This window comes from Lolium rigidum, chromosome 7, assembly GCF_022539505.1.
Source record: "Lolium rigidum isolate FL_2022 chromosome 7, APGP_CSIRO_Lrig_0.1, whole genome shotgun sequence".
Taxonomy (NCBI): Eukaryota; Viridiplantae; Streptophyta; class Magnoliopsida; order Poales; family Poaceae; genus Lolium; species Lolium rigidum.
Window position 1 is genome coordinate 80,233,956 of NC_061514.1, and position 14,494 is coordinate 80,248,449.

At 43.3% G+C, this 14,494-nt stretch overlaps 1 non-coding gene across 1 annotated transcript; it reads left to right on the plus strand.

Annotated features, from left to right (window-relative positions):
* The first annotated feature begins 2,371 nt into the window (after positions 1-2,371).
* Positions 2,372-2,510, plus strand: LOC124679932. The gene has a single exon (XR_006995349.1). It is a non-coding gene; the product is annotated as a small nucleolar RNA Z247 (small nucleolar RNA).
* The last annotated feature ends 11,984 nt before the right edge of the window (positions 2,511-14,494 follow it).

Sequence of the window (14,494 nt, forward strand, 5' to 3'; positions counted from 1 at the left end):
TCACGAATAATACCCAGCCTTGTACAATATTATATGACGTAAGGGTGATACCTTACAGAAGGTGATGGAACATCTCCGTCCTCTATGACGTTCAAGCGTGATCTTATTGGACTCCGGCTAGCTTCTTAGAATGAACTGTTACACAAGTTAGCTTCAGTTCAGTTGATCCAAGGGGATGATGAATTCTGCTGAGAACTTATCAAGAATGGTGTATTCTTGGTAGATTCCAAGTATAAAGCTTTAATCAAACCCATTCAACCGGTGTAAAACAATAAATTCATTTGGAAGATGAAGATACCTTTGAAAACTAAGGTTTTTGCATGGTACCTTCGTAGGGGTGTTATTCTTACTAAATATAACATTGCAAAATGCAATTGTCATGGTTGTACGAAATGTATTTTCTATCAAAAAGAGGAGAGAATAGAACACCTTATCTTCCAGTGTCGGTTCGCTAGGTCTATATGGTCAATCATTCATATAGGTTCTACCTTATACCATCCTCGAAGCGTCAAAAATATTTTTGTCAAGTGGCTAAACGGGGTGGATTCTAGGTTTAAAACACTTATCAGAGTAGGAGTGATTATTATTGTATGATCGCTATGGCTATGTAGGAATAACAAGGTTTTTAACAATAAAAGTTCCTCTCTTATGCAGGTCATTTACCGGTGTACGGCTTTGCTCCGTTTATGGTCGTCGCCTCAGCAATTGGAGGACCGCGAACTCTTTACAGAGGTGTCTACACGGTTGGAGAATACGACCAAGAATTCAATTTCCCAACATGGGTGGCTACATAATCGTCGGATTGCAGCAATTATGAACTAGTTGGCTATGTTCGCTATAATTTTCTGCTTATGCACGTTTTCTTTGATTTGTAATGTACTTAGACGACTGTGTGCATCTTAGCTATGCAGAGGCCGGGTATAATGCTTAAAACTTTTGAGTAATAAAGTGCCCTTTATCGAAAAAATATATAGAGCCCACAAACGTGGGTTGGAAGAATAAGTGGTTTACATATTCGGCATGGTGACAAAAGCAATATTTTTGTACTTCCGTGTCAGATGCACTTTAAAAGATTTAATTTTATTAAGTGGCATTTTCATCTTCCAATTTTATTATTGTTGATGACTTTGAAGGAATGGAAATAATACCTTGTACATGGATTTCACCAAAATTACAATTCTCATGTAGATTCCATTTAAATTCATCATGTCCTTGCTATAGTTGGACAAAAGCCAACCGCTCTTGAAGATCATGCCATGACGCAAGACAAGCACACTGATGAGACCCCGCCTAAATAACATTGTTAAGTGCAACGTTGTATAAAGATGGATCTTGTTCCTGGAGAAGGGGCATTTCAAATCCATGAATCCCCCCACTGTTGAATTTCTTAACCTTCCTTAATGAGAAAATATCCAAAGCAAAATAAGTGTATCTCGGTTGCCATTAGATATGCTAAAAAATTGTGAATCACCTTTTCCAGTCAAGTTGCATGGTAGAAAACTTTTGAGCCCACATACTTTCTACTCCGGAGCTTTTTCCATCGCCATCTTCAGTAAGTAGCTTGTATAGCCATCTACCAAGGACTTTGGTATTTTTGGCCTCTACGTCTTGAATTCGGAGGCCTTCTGGTCTTTTGAATGACAAACTGTTAGAATATGTGTCGTGTGCGTGCTGTTATCTCATGTAACCGACCCAGAACTATAAGGGTTCGGATAGTTTTGAGTAGTTCGTATCTGTAACGGATCCTTAACGATCCTCAACTTGTACGCCACGCCAGGGGCTGTTCCTGGCTCATATAAACACGCACACGTGCCCGAAACAAAGGGCAACACTTCCAAACAAATCTGCCAAACTTACATGGTATCAGAGCTCCTCTTCTTCATCGACATCTAGCGATCATGGCGACGCCGGCCACGCTGCCAAACCTATCGGTATCACAGGTCACCGAGAGGCTAACGAGAGAGATTATCTCCTCGGGAAAGCCCAAGTGCTTCCATCCATCCGCGGGGCTCGACTCATCGGGTACCTAGACGGATCTGTCGCCGCACCTGAGGAAAAGCTCCCAGGGAAGGAGAAGGACTCGTCGTCGTCTGCTGAAAATCCAGCATACGCTAACTGGATTGCAATGGATCAACACATCCTGTCATATTTGATCAATACCCTCTCCAAAGAAGTTCTGACGCAGATCATCTCCAAGACCACGTCACACGAAGCTTGGAGTGTGCTGGAAAACATGTTTTCATCACAGTCAAGGTCACGGATCAACAATCTGCGGATCCAGCTCGCCAAAGCTTCCAAGGGCAACATGACTGTCGCTGCGTATTTCGCCAAGATGACAGGCTATGCCGATGAACTTGCTGCAGCCGGGAAACCGCTCGCTGAAGACGAAGTGGTGTCCTATATCCTGGCCGGATTGGAAGGTGACTACAACTCTCTAGTCGCCTCCATTGATGCACAAAAGGAACAGATCACTCTAGACGATGTTTATGCGCGGATGTCGAATTACGACGCGCGCAATGTGCTGCTCGGAGAAGCAGGAACCTCTGACGGCTTCAAGTCCTTGGCCAATGCTGATGCACGAGGGCGCGGAAACTATGGCTACCGTGGTGGACGCGGAGGTCAGCGTGGAGGCCGTGGTGGTCGCATTGGAGGCGGCTACAACTACGGAGGAAACAGAGGAGGCTGCCACTTCAACAAGAACAACCGTGGCGGCCGCAATGGTGGGCGAGATCGATCCACATGTCAAGTATGTGGCAAACCTAGTCATGGAGCCACTGAATGCTGGCATCGATATGAAGAGGACTACGAACCTGAAGAAAAAGTAGTCGGCTCTGCTAGCACATCCTCTTATGGAATAGATACAAATTGGTATACTGACAGTGGTGCTACGGACCACATCACCGGCGAGCTCGATAAGATGGTTGTCCGGGAAAATATAGCGGACAAGAACAAGTGCACAATGCCAATGGAGCAGGTATGAAAATTAGTCATATTGGTCAATCACTTATTTGCACTCCCCATAAAAATCTGAAAGTAAAGAATATTTTGCATGTCCCTAGTACTTCAAAGAATCTCCTCTCTGTTGATCGTTGATGTCTACGGGAGCTTCTATTCTTGTAGACAGTGTTGGGCCTCCAAGAGCAGAGGTTTGTAGAACAGCAGCAAGTTTCCCTTAAGTGGATCACCCAAGGTTTATCGATCTCAGGGAGGAAGAGGTCAAAGATATCCCTCTCATGCAACCCCGCAACCACAAAGCAAGAAGTCTCTTGTGTCCCCAACACACCTAATAGGTGCACTAGTTCGGCGAAGAGATAGTGAAATACAGGTGGTATGAATAAGCAAGTAGCAACGGCACCTGCAACAGTGCTTTGCCCGGGACAAGAAACAAGTAGTAGTAACGCATGCAGTAGTAACGCAGTAAAACGAGTAAACAAGCAGCGATAGCGATATTTAGGAACAAGGCCTAGGGATTAGACTTTCACTAGTGGACACTCTCAACATTGATCACATAACGTAACGGATAAATGCATACTCTACACTTTTGTTGGATGATGAACACATTGCGTAGGATTACACGAACCCTGAATGCCGGAGTTAACAAGCTCCACAATAATGCTCATATTTTAGTAACCTTTAGTGTAAGATAGATCAATAGACTAAACCAAGTACTAACATAGCATGCACACTGTCACCTTCATGCATATGTAGGAGGAATAGATCACATCGATATTATCATAGCAATAGTTAACTTCGCAATCTACAAGAGATCATGATCATAGCATAAACCAAGTACTAACACGGTGCACACATCAGTCACCTTTGCACACGTGCGGGAGGAATAAAACTACTTTAATAACACATCACTAGAGTAGCACATAGATAAATTGTGATACAAACACATTGCAATCATAAAGAGATATAAATAAGCACCTCACTATGCCATTCAACAGATGAATAAGTATTCTCGTGAAATATAGCCTAAGAGACCCACACGGTGCACACACTCGTCACCTTTACACACGTGGGACAAGGAGTCTCCGGAGATCACATAAGTAAAACTCACTTGACTAGCATAATGACATCTAGATTACAAGCATCATCATATGAATCTCAATCATGTAAGGCAGCTCATGAGATTATTGTATTGAAGCACATAGGAGAGAGATGAACCACATAGCTACCGGTACAGCCCCGAGCCTCGATGGAGAACTACTCCTCCTCATGGGAGCAGCAGCGGTGATGAAGATGGCGGTGGAGATGGCAGCGGTGTCGATGGAGAAGCCTTCCGGGGGCACTTCCCCGCTCCGGCAGGGTGCCGGAACAGAGACTCCTGTCCCCCAGATCTTGGCTTCGCGATGGCGGCGGCTCTAGAAGGTTTCTGTGGTTTTCGTCGAACGCCCCGAGGTTTTTAGGTCAGGGGCTTTATATAGGCGGAGAGGCGGCGCAGGAGGGCTTCTGGGGGGCCCACACCCTAGGGGGCGCCCCCCCTTGGCCGCGCCGGGGTGTGGTGTGGTGGCCCTGCCCCCTTCTCTGGCGGTTCTCGTGTGTTCTGGATGCTTCCGGGTAAAATAGGAACCTGGGCGTTGATTTCGTCCGATTCCGAGAATATTTCGTTACTAGGATTTCTGAAACCAAAAACAGCAGAAAACAGGAACTGGCACTTCGGCATCTTGTTAATAGGTTAGTTCCGAGAAAATGCACGAATATGACATAAAGTGTGCATATAACATGTAGATAACATCAATAATGTGGCATGGAACACAAGAAATTATCGATACGTTGGAGACGTATCAGCATCCCCAAGCTTAGTTCTGCTCGTCCCGAGCAGGTAAAACGATAACAAAGATAATTTCTGGAGTGACATGCCATCATAAACTTGATCATACTATTTGTAAAGCATATGTAGTGGGTGCAGCGATCAAAACAATGGTGATGACATGAGTAAACAGGTGAATCATATAGCAAAGACTTTTCATGAATAGTACTTCAAGACAAGTATTAATAAGTCTTGCATAAGAGTTAACTCATAAAGCAATAAATCAAAGTAAAGGTATTGAAGCAACACAAAGGAAGATTGAGTTTCAGCGGTTGCTTTCAACTTGTAACATGTATATCTCATGGATAATAGTCAACATAGAGTAATATAACAAGTACAATATGCAAGTATGTAGGAATCAATGCACGGTTCACACAAGTGTTTGCTTCTTGAGGTGGAGAGAAATAGGTGAACCGACTCAACATAAAAGTAAAGAGAATGGTCCTTCAAAGAGGAAAGCATCGATTGCTATATTTGTGCTAGAGCTTTGATTTTGAAAACATAAAGAGAGCATAAAAATAAAGTTTTGAGAGGTGTATGTTGTTGTCAACGAATGGTAGCGGGTACTCTAACCCCTTGCCGTACAAACCTTCAAAGAGCGGCTCCCATTCTATTTTATTTTTGGATGGCACTCCTTCCAACCTTTCTTTCACAAACCATGGCTAACCGAACCCTCGGGTGCCTGCCAACAATCTCATACCATGAAGGAGTGCCTTTTTATTTTAGTTTTATTATGATGACACTCCTCCCAACCTTTGCTTACACAAGCCATGGCTAACCGAATCCTTCGAGTGCCGTTCAACAATCACATACCATGGAGGAGTGTCTATTTTTGTTAATTAATTTGGGACTGGGAATCCCATTGCCAGCTCTTTTTGCAAAATTATTGGATAAGCGGATGTAGCCACTAGTCCATTGGTGAAAGTTGCCCAACAAGATTGAAAGATAAACACCACATACTTCCTCATGAGCTATAAAACATTGACACAAATCAGAGGTGATAAATTTTGAATTGTTTAAAGGTAGCACTCAAGCAATTTACTTTGGAATGGCGGAGAAATACCATGTAGTAGGTAGGTATGATGGACACAAATGGCATAGTGGTTGGCTCAAGTATTTGGATGCATGAGAAGTATTCCTCTCGATACAAGGTTTAGGCTAGCAAGGTTATTTGAAACAAACACAAGGATGAACCGGTGCAGCAAAACTCACATAAAAGACATATTGTAAACATTATAAGACTCTACACCGTCTTCCTTGTTGTTCAAAACTCAAAACTAGAAATTATCTAGACTTTAGAGAGACCAATTATGCAAACCAAATTTTAGCATGCTCTATGTATTCTTCACTAATAGGTGCAAAGTATATGATGCAAGAGCTTAAACATGAGCACAACAATTGCCAAGTATCACATTACCCAAGACATTATAGCAATTACTACATGTATCATTTTCCAATTCCAACCATATAACTATTTAACGAAGAGGAAACTTCGCCATGAATATTATGAGCTAAGAACACATGTGTTCATATGAACCAGCAGAGCGTGTCTCTCTCCCACACAAGCATGATGTAATCCAATTTATTCAAACACAAACAAAAATAGAAACAAACAAACAGACGCTCCAAGTAAAGTACATAAGATGTGGCCGAATAAAAATATAGTTTCAAGAGAAGGAACCCGATAATTTGTCGATGAAGAAGGGGATGCCTTGGGCATCCCCAAGCTTAGACGCTTGAGTCTTCTTGATATATGCAGGGGTGAACCACCGGGGCATCCCCAAGCTTAGAGCTTTCACTCTCCTTGATCATAGTATATCATCCTCCTCTCTTGACCCTTGAAAACTTCTTCCACACCAAACTTTAAGCAAACTCATTAGAGGGTTAGTGGACAATAAAAATTAACATGTTCAGAGGTGACACAATCATTCTTAACACTTCTGGACATTGCATAAAGCTACTGGACATTAATGGATCAAAGAAATTCATCCAACATAGCAAAAGAGGCAATGCGAAATAAAAGGCAGAATCTGTCAAAACAGTAACAGTCCGTAAAGATGGATTTTATTAGGCCACCAGACTTGCTCAAACGAAAATGCTCAAATTGAATGAAAGTTGCGTACATATCTGAGGATCATGCTCGTAAATTGGCTTAATTTTCTGAGCTACCTACAGGGAGATAGACCAAGATTCGTGACAAAGCAAAGAAATCTGGAACTGCGCAGTAATCCAAATCTAGTACTTACTTTTCTATCAAAGACTTTACTTGGCACAACAAAACATAAAACTAAGATAAGGAGAGGTTGCTACAGTAGTAAACAACTTCCAAGACACAAATATAAAACAAAGTACTGTAGCAAAATAACACATGGGTTATCTCCCAAGAAGTTCTTTCTTTTTAGCCATTAAGATGGGCTCAGCAGTTTTTATGATGTACTCGCAAGAAATAGTAGTTGAAGCAAAAGAGAGCATCAAGAGGCAAATTCAAAACACATTTAAGTCTAACATGCTTCCTATGCATAGGAATCTTGTAAATAAACAAGTTCATGAAGAGCAAAGTAACAAGCATAGGAAGATAAAACAAGTGTAGCTTCAAAAATTTCAGCACATAGAGAGGCATTTTAGTAACATGAAAATTTCTACAACCATATTTTCCTCTCTCATAATAACTTTCAGTAGCAACATGAGCAAACTCAACAATATAACTATCGCATAAAGCATTCTTATCATGAGTCTCATGCATAAAATTATTACTCTCCACATAGGTATAATCAATTTTATTAGTTGTAGTGGGAGCAAATTCAACAAAGTAGCTATCATTATTATTCTCATCAAGTGTAGGAGGCATAGTATAATCACAACAAAATTTACTCTCCATAGTAGGTTGTACCAAAAGACCACTATTATTATAATCATCACATATGGGAGGCAAAGTATCATCAAAGAAAATTTTCTCCTCAATGCTTGGGGGACTAAAAAGATCATGAAAACCAGCTTCCCCAAGCTTAGAACTTTCTATATCATTATCAACAATGGTGTTCAAAGCGTTCATACTAATATTACTACCAAGCATGCAAATAAGATTTCATAGGTTTTTTAATTTTCGCATCAAACAATCCATGTTTTAAATCAGGAAATAGAATAAGAAGCTCACTCTTGTACATTATGCCAAACTAGTGTAAACAAGAAACAAAAAGATGCAATTGCAGGATCTAAAGGAAATAGCCTCGAGCACACACACGACGGTAACGGAAAAATACTTTACCTGGGACCGTAGTATGAGTGCCTTTTTACCTTTCCTCCCCGGCAACGGCGCCAGAAAAGTGCTTGATGTCTACGGGTGCTTCTATTCTTGTAGACAGTGTTGGGCCTCCAAGAGCAGAGGTTTGTAGAACAGCAGCAAGTTTCCCTTAAGTGGATCACCCAAGGTTTATCGATCTCAGGGAGGAAGTGTCAAAGATATCCCTCTCATGCAACCCTGCAACCACAAAGCAAGAAGTCTCTTGTGTCCCCAACACACCTAATAGGTGCACTAGTTCGGCGAAGAGATAGTGAAATACAGGTGGTATGAATAAGCAAGTAGCAACGGCACCGGAACGGTGCTTTGCCCGGACGATAAACAAGTAGTAGTAACGCAGCAGTAGTAACGCAGTAAAACAGTAAACAAGCAGCGATAGCAGTATTTAGGAACAAGGCCTAGGTATTAGACTTTCACTAGTGGACACTCTCAACATTGATCACATAACGAACGGATAAATGCATACTCTACACTTTTGTTGGATGATGAACACATTGCGTAGGATTACACGAACCCTCAATGCCGGAGTTAACAAGCTCCACAATAATGCTCATATTTTAGTAACCTTTAGTGTAAGATAGATCAATAGACTAAACCAAGTACTAACATAGCATGCACACTGTCACCTTCATGCATATGTAGGAGGAATAGATCACATCGATATTATCATAGCAATAGTTAACTTCGCAATCTACAAGAGATCATGATCATAGCATAAACCAAGTACTAACACGGTGCACACACTGTCACCTTTGCACACGTGCAGGAGGAATAAAACTACTTTAATAACACATCACTAGAGTAGCACATAGATAAATTGTGATACAAACACATTGCAATCATAAAGAGATATAAATAAGCACCTCACTATGCCATTCAACAGTGAATAAGTATTCTGTGAAATATAGCCTAAGAGACCCACACGGTGCACACACTGTCACCTTTACACACGTGGGACAAGGAGTCTCCGGAGATCACATAAGTAAAACTCACTTGACTAGCATAATGACATCTAGATTACAAGCATCATCATATGAATCTCAATCATGTAAGGCAGCTCATGAGATTATTGTATTGAAGCACATAGGAGAGAGATGAACCACATAGCTACCGGTACAGCCCCGAGCCTCGATGGAGAACTACTCCCTCCTCATGGGAGCAGCAGCGGTGACGAAGATGGCGGTGGAGATGGCAGCGGTGTCGATGGAGAAGCCTTCCGGGGGCACTTCCCTGCTCCGGCAGGGTGCCGGAACGGAGACTCCTGTCCCCCGGATCTTGGCTTCGCGATGGCGGCGGCTCCGGAAGGTTTCTGTGGTTTTCGTCGAACGCCCCGAGGTTTTTAGGTCGGGGGCTTTATATAGGCGGAGAGGCGGCGCAGGAGGGCTTCTGGGGGGCCCACACCCTAGGGGGCGTGCCCCCCCCCTTGGCCGCGCCGGGGTGTGGTGTGGTGGCCCTGCCCCCCTTCTCCGGCGGTTCTCGTGTGTTCTGGATGCTTCCGGGTAAAATAGGAACCTGGGCGTTGATTTCGTCCGATTCCGAGAATATTTCGTTACTAGGATTTCTGAAACCAAAAACAGCAGAAAACGAGAACCGGCACTTCGGCATCTTGTTAATAGGTTAGTTCCAGAAAATGCACGAATATGACATAAAGTGTGCATATAACATGTAGATAACATCAATAATGTGGCATGGAACACAAGAAATTATCGATACGTTGGAGACGTATCAATCGTCTCACTCTTGACAATAATTTTTTTATTAAATTTCATCCATGGTTCTTTTTGATCAAGGATCAGGTCACGAAGAGAGTTCTGTTCAGAGGCACATGTAGGCGTGGGCTTTATCCCTTACTTCCACAAGATTGGAGATCAATAAAACAAGCTTTCAATGTCACCAAAATTCCTTCATCAAGGTGGCATAGTCGTCTAGGGCATCCCTCTTTTTCTACTGTTCAACGTGTGCTTAGGAATAATAAGCTTTCATTCTTAGATGATTCTAGTATAGATTCAGTTTGTGATTCATGTCAAAGAGCCAAAAGTCATCAATTGCCTTATCCTACATCTAGTAGTGTTTCAAATTTTCCCCTTGAGTTGATCTTTTCTTATGTATGGGGACCAGCTGCAACTTTTGTTGGAAGGTTCAGTTACTATGTAAGCTTCATTGATGATTTTGATATCTTTGATGTTTTCCACAATTTCCAAGCACTAGTTGAACGCCAATTTGGGAGGAAAATTCTCCTCCTTCAACCTGATTGGGGGTGGCGAGTATGAAAAACTAAATTCTTTCTTCAAAACCATTGGAATATCTCATCATGTGTCTTGTCCTCACACTCACCAACAAAATGGTTCAGCAGAACGCAAACATCGTCATATAGTAGAGATGGGTATTGCCCTCCTAGCAAATGCAGGAATGCCTCTCAAATTTTGGGATGAAGCCTTTCTTATAGCGACATATTAGACTATCAATTTTGACACACCCTATGAACGTCTTTTTAACACCAAACCCACCTATTCCTCTCTTCGTGTGTTTGGATGTGCATGTTGGCCTAATCTTAGACCATATAATTCTCATAAACTTGCCTTCCTCTCTACACAATGTGTGTTCTTAGGCTAGAGTTCTCGTCATAAGGGTGTCAAGTGTCTAGAAGTCAAAACTGGTCGTGTCTATATATATAGAGATGTAGTATTTGATGAAACAGTGTTTCCCTTCAAATCTCTCCATCCAAATGCCGGTGCACTTCTTTCCAAAGAAATTCTGCTTCTCCCTGAACCTCTACAACCAACCTCTATCTTTGATCATGGGGGTGTGAATAGTATTGATCAAAGGGATAATCCTGCTAATACTATTGCTAGTGCTGGTGTGCAGAATTTTGCAGAAGAGAATTTGGAGCAAAACGGTGAAAATCCGAAGCAAATTGGTGTTGAAGCAGGCGCTGGATCCAAGGTAGATCCTCCTTCCACACCTGGGCGTCAGTTTGCTGGATCCCCATGCAGATACGCTCCGGGATCAACGACAGCAGGCGGGCCAGGGCGCATGCACACGGGCAGCAGTGGCAGCAGCGCCAGCGGGAGATTCAACCAGAAGGAGGGCGACACGTCGCGGGCGAGCACGTCCGTCCGCCAGGAAAACGACGCGCTGTCTGCGGGCCAGGGCGACAGTTCAGCGTCGCCAGGATCTGTGGTGTCTGCCTCTACCTGCAGTGGATCCGGAGCAGATTCTTCTCTGTCCACTGCAGAAAACGCAGGATCTTCTGCGGCTCAAAATGCCGCAGATACACGTATGGTTACCCAGGTTACAAAAAGGGATAAGCAATCCAAAAAAAAAAAAATCCTGGTATGATCAGATATGCTATGTTGGCATCTACATGTGAACCTGAAGATTTAAATGATGCACTTAAAAGTGAAAAATGGAGGAAGGCAATGAGTGAATAATATGAAGCCTTGATGAAAAACAAAACTTGGCATTTGGTACCACCAAAGGAAGGTAAAAATTTAATAGATTGCAAATGGGTTTACAAAATTAAGAAGAAAGCAAATGGTATTGTTGACAGGTATAAAACACGTTTAGTTGCAAAAGGATTTAAGCAAAGATATGGTATTGATTATGAGGAAACTTTTAGTCCTGGAGTTAAAGCTGCTACTATTCGTTTGATTTTATCTATTGTTGTTTCCAGAGGATGGAGTTTGAGGCAGCTAGATGTACAGAACGCGTTCTTGCATGGTGTTCTGGAAGAAGAGATATATATGAGGCAACCACCAGGATTTGAGGACAAGCATGCACCATCATATGTGTGCAAACTTGACAAGGCTTTATATGTCCTAAAACAAGCTCCCAGAGCATGGTACTCTCGCTTGAGCTCTAAACTTCTTGATCTTGGTTTTGTGTCATCAAAATCTGATACATCACTATTTATGTACAACAAGTCTGGTATAATCATCTATATGCTAGTTTATGTTGATGATATCATTGTTACTAGTTCCTCTCAGAATGCAATTACAGCACTGTTGAAAGACTTGAGTTCACATTTTTCTCTTAAAGATCTTGGGGATTTAAGCTTATTTCTAGGGATTGAAGTGAAGAAAACTAGAGAAGGAATAGTTCTGACACAGCAAAAATATGCAACTGATTTGTTGGCTCGAGTTGGTATGAAAGGATGCAAGCCTTCACCAACACCTCTCTCAACTACTGAAAAATTGTCTGCCTATAAAGGAGAACCTCTCAGTTATGAGGATAGTACAAGGTATAGAAGTATTGTTGGAGGACTTCAGTACTTAACACTCACCAGGTCGGATATTGCTTTCTCTGTGAATAAAATTTGTCAGTATCTGCATGCACCTACAACTGTTCATTAGACAGATGCTAAGCGGATTCTGAGATATATTCAGCATACCTCTAGTGTTGGTCTAGCATTTAACAAAACTCCATCTATGTTGGTGAGTGCATTTTCTGATGCAGACTGGACTGGATGTCTGGATGACAGATGATCAACATGAGGATTTGCAATATTCCTAGGGTCTAATCTGATCTCGTGGTGTGCAAAGAAACAACCAACAATGTCTAGATCAAGTAAAGAAGGTGAGTATAAGGCATTAGCAAATGCAACTGGGTTCAGTCTTTGCTTGGTGATTTAGGTATCAAGGAAAGAAAGATACCTTGTCTCTGGTGTGATAATCTTGGAGCATCTTACTTGTCTGCTAATCCTGTGTTCCATGCCAGAACAAAACACATAGAAATAGATTATCATTTTGTTAGAGAAAGAGTTGCTAACAAACAGTTACAGATCAGGTTTATTCATTCTGAAGATCAAATTGCTGATGGATTTACAAAGGCATTGCCTACAAGAAGTTTAGAAGAATTTAAACATAATCTCAACTTAGCAACCTTGTGATTAAGGGGGGCTATTAGAATATGTCTTGTGTGCGTGTTGTTATCTCATGTAACCGACCCAGAACTATAAGGGTTCAGATAGTTTTGAGTAGTTCATATCTGTATCGGATCTTTAACGATCCTCAACTTGTACGCCACGCCAGGGGTGTTCCTGACTCATATAAACACGCACACGTGCCCGAGACAAAGGGCAACGCTTCCAAACAAATGTACCAAACTTACACACACTACATTTCATTTAGCCATTCTATGTTTTTACAATATATCCCAACTAAAATATAGAAGTTTTCCTTTCCAGCTGGAGTACTCCTTTTGGAATTTAAAAGAAACATAGCATACAACACTTTGTTGCTAAGTATTGAGTTAAGAGGTCCTCCAAAAGACACGTGTCCTCCAAAAGATTGTCGAGGAACGGTTAGAGAAACATAGCGTTGAGTTAATGAGAACTAAGTGTCCTCCAAAAGACACGTGTGTTCCTAGCTGTGCAGACGTTTCTCTAACCGTTCCTCAACAATCTTTCACTCTACTATAAACCACAGGAAGAACTTTATTTTTGAGGCACTTTAAGCATCCATAAGTACTGTCGATGGAAGTGAGTATTGTCATCCACGAGGGACGCACATATAAATTTTACAGAGAAGCAAAAGCGGTCAAGTTTCACCTAAAGACATTTGGTTCGTCTATTAAATTTATCATTGTCAATATTTGGAACCAATGTACCTAAGACGGCAAGGCGTTCATTTGTTCCTGGTTAACGTACGCCCTTCTGAAACCAATATTTCTTTTGTTTCGGATGGATAACGGTTCGCCCGTACGGACGGGCATAGGCGATGCCGAAGGCGATTTTCAAATTCGAGATCTGGCAGGCGGCGCACCGAGGAGAGCCTCGGGGGAGGCGGCGAGGGGTACCGCCTCGGCTCCGGGGCGGCTGTCGGCGTGCGGCGGAGGCAGGTTCTGGGCGAGGAAGGGCGGGGCGGCCGCGGTGATGGGGTTGCGCGACGGAGACGATTCGTCCTCCTGGGAGGAGGAGCGGTCCTCCTCTGAAGCTTCGTCCCCATGCCGTCCCTCGGACCGGCCAACGTTTGGAGGCTTCCTGGAGAAAGCGCTCGCCGGCGGGTCGGGCGGCGGCCGGGGTCGGCTCCGGCGACGGCCTTCCTTCGCGCCGGGCGGCAGGCCCTCGCGGTTTGGGAGCTCTGCGTCTCCTCTCTGGGGGCTAGGAGCCTCGCGGAGGGAGGCGGAGCGGCGCGGATGGCGCAGCGACCGGACCAGGGGGTCTTCCCCGGCGGTGGTGGTGCGGCGGCCCTCGACGCCGACGGGCGGGGAGTCGTCGAAGCGGCGGCGTTCTGTAGCTGCGGCTTGCACTGCCTCGGTGGCGCCAGATGGGCCTGGGCCACATGGCGCTCCCTCTTGTGGGCCGCGGGGTGAGCTCGGGCCGAATCCGTTGGACCAGCCATTCATGTCTCTGGGCCCGCCAATGGGGTGTGGTGACTAGG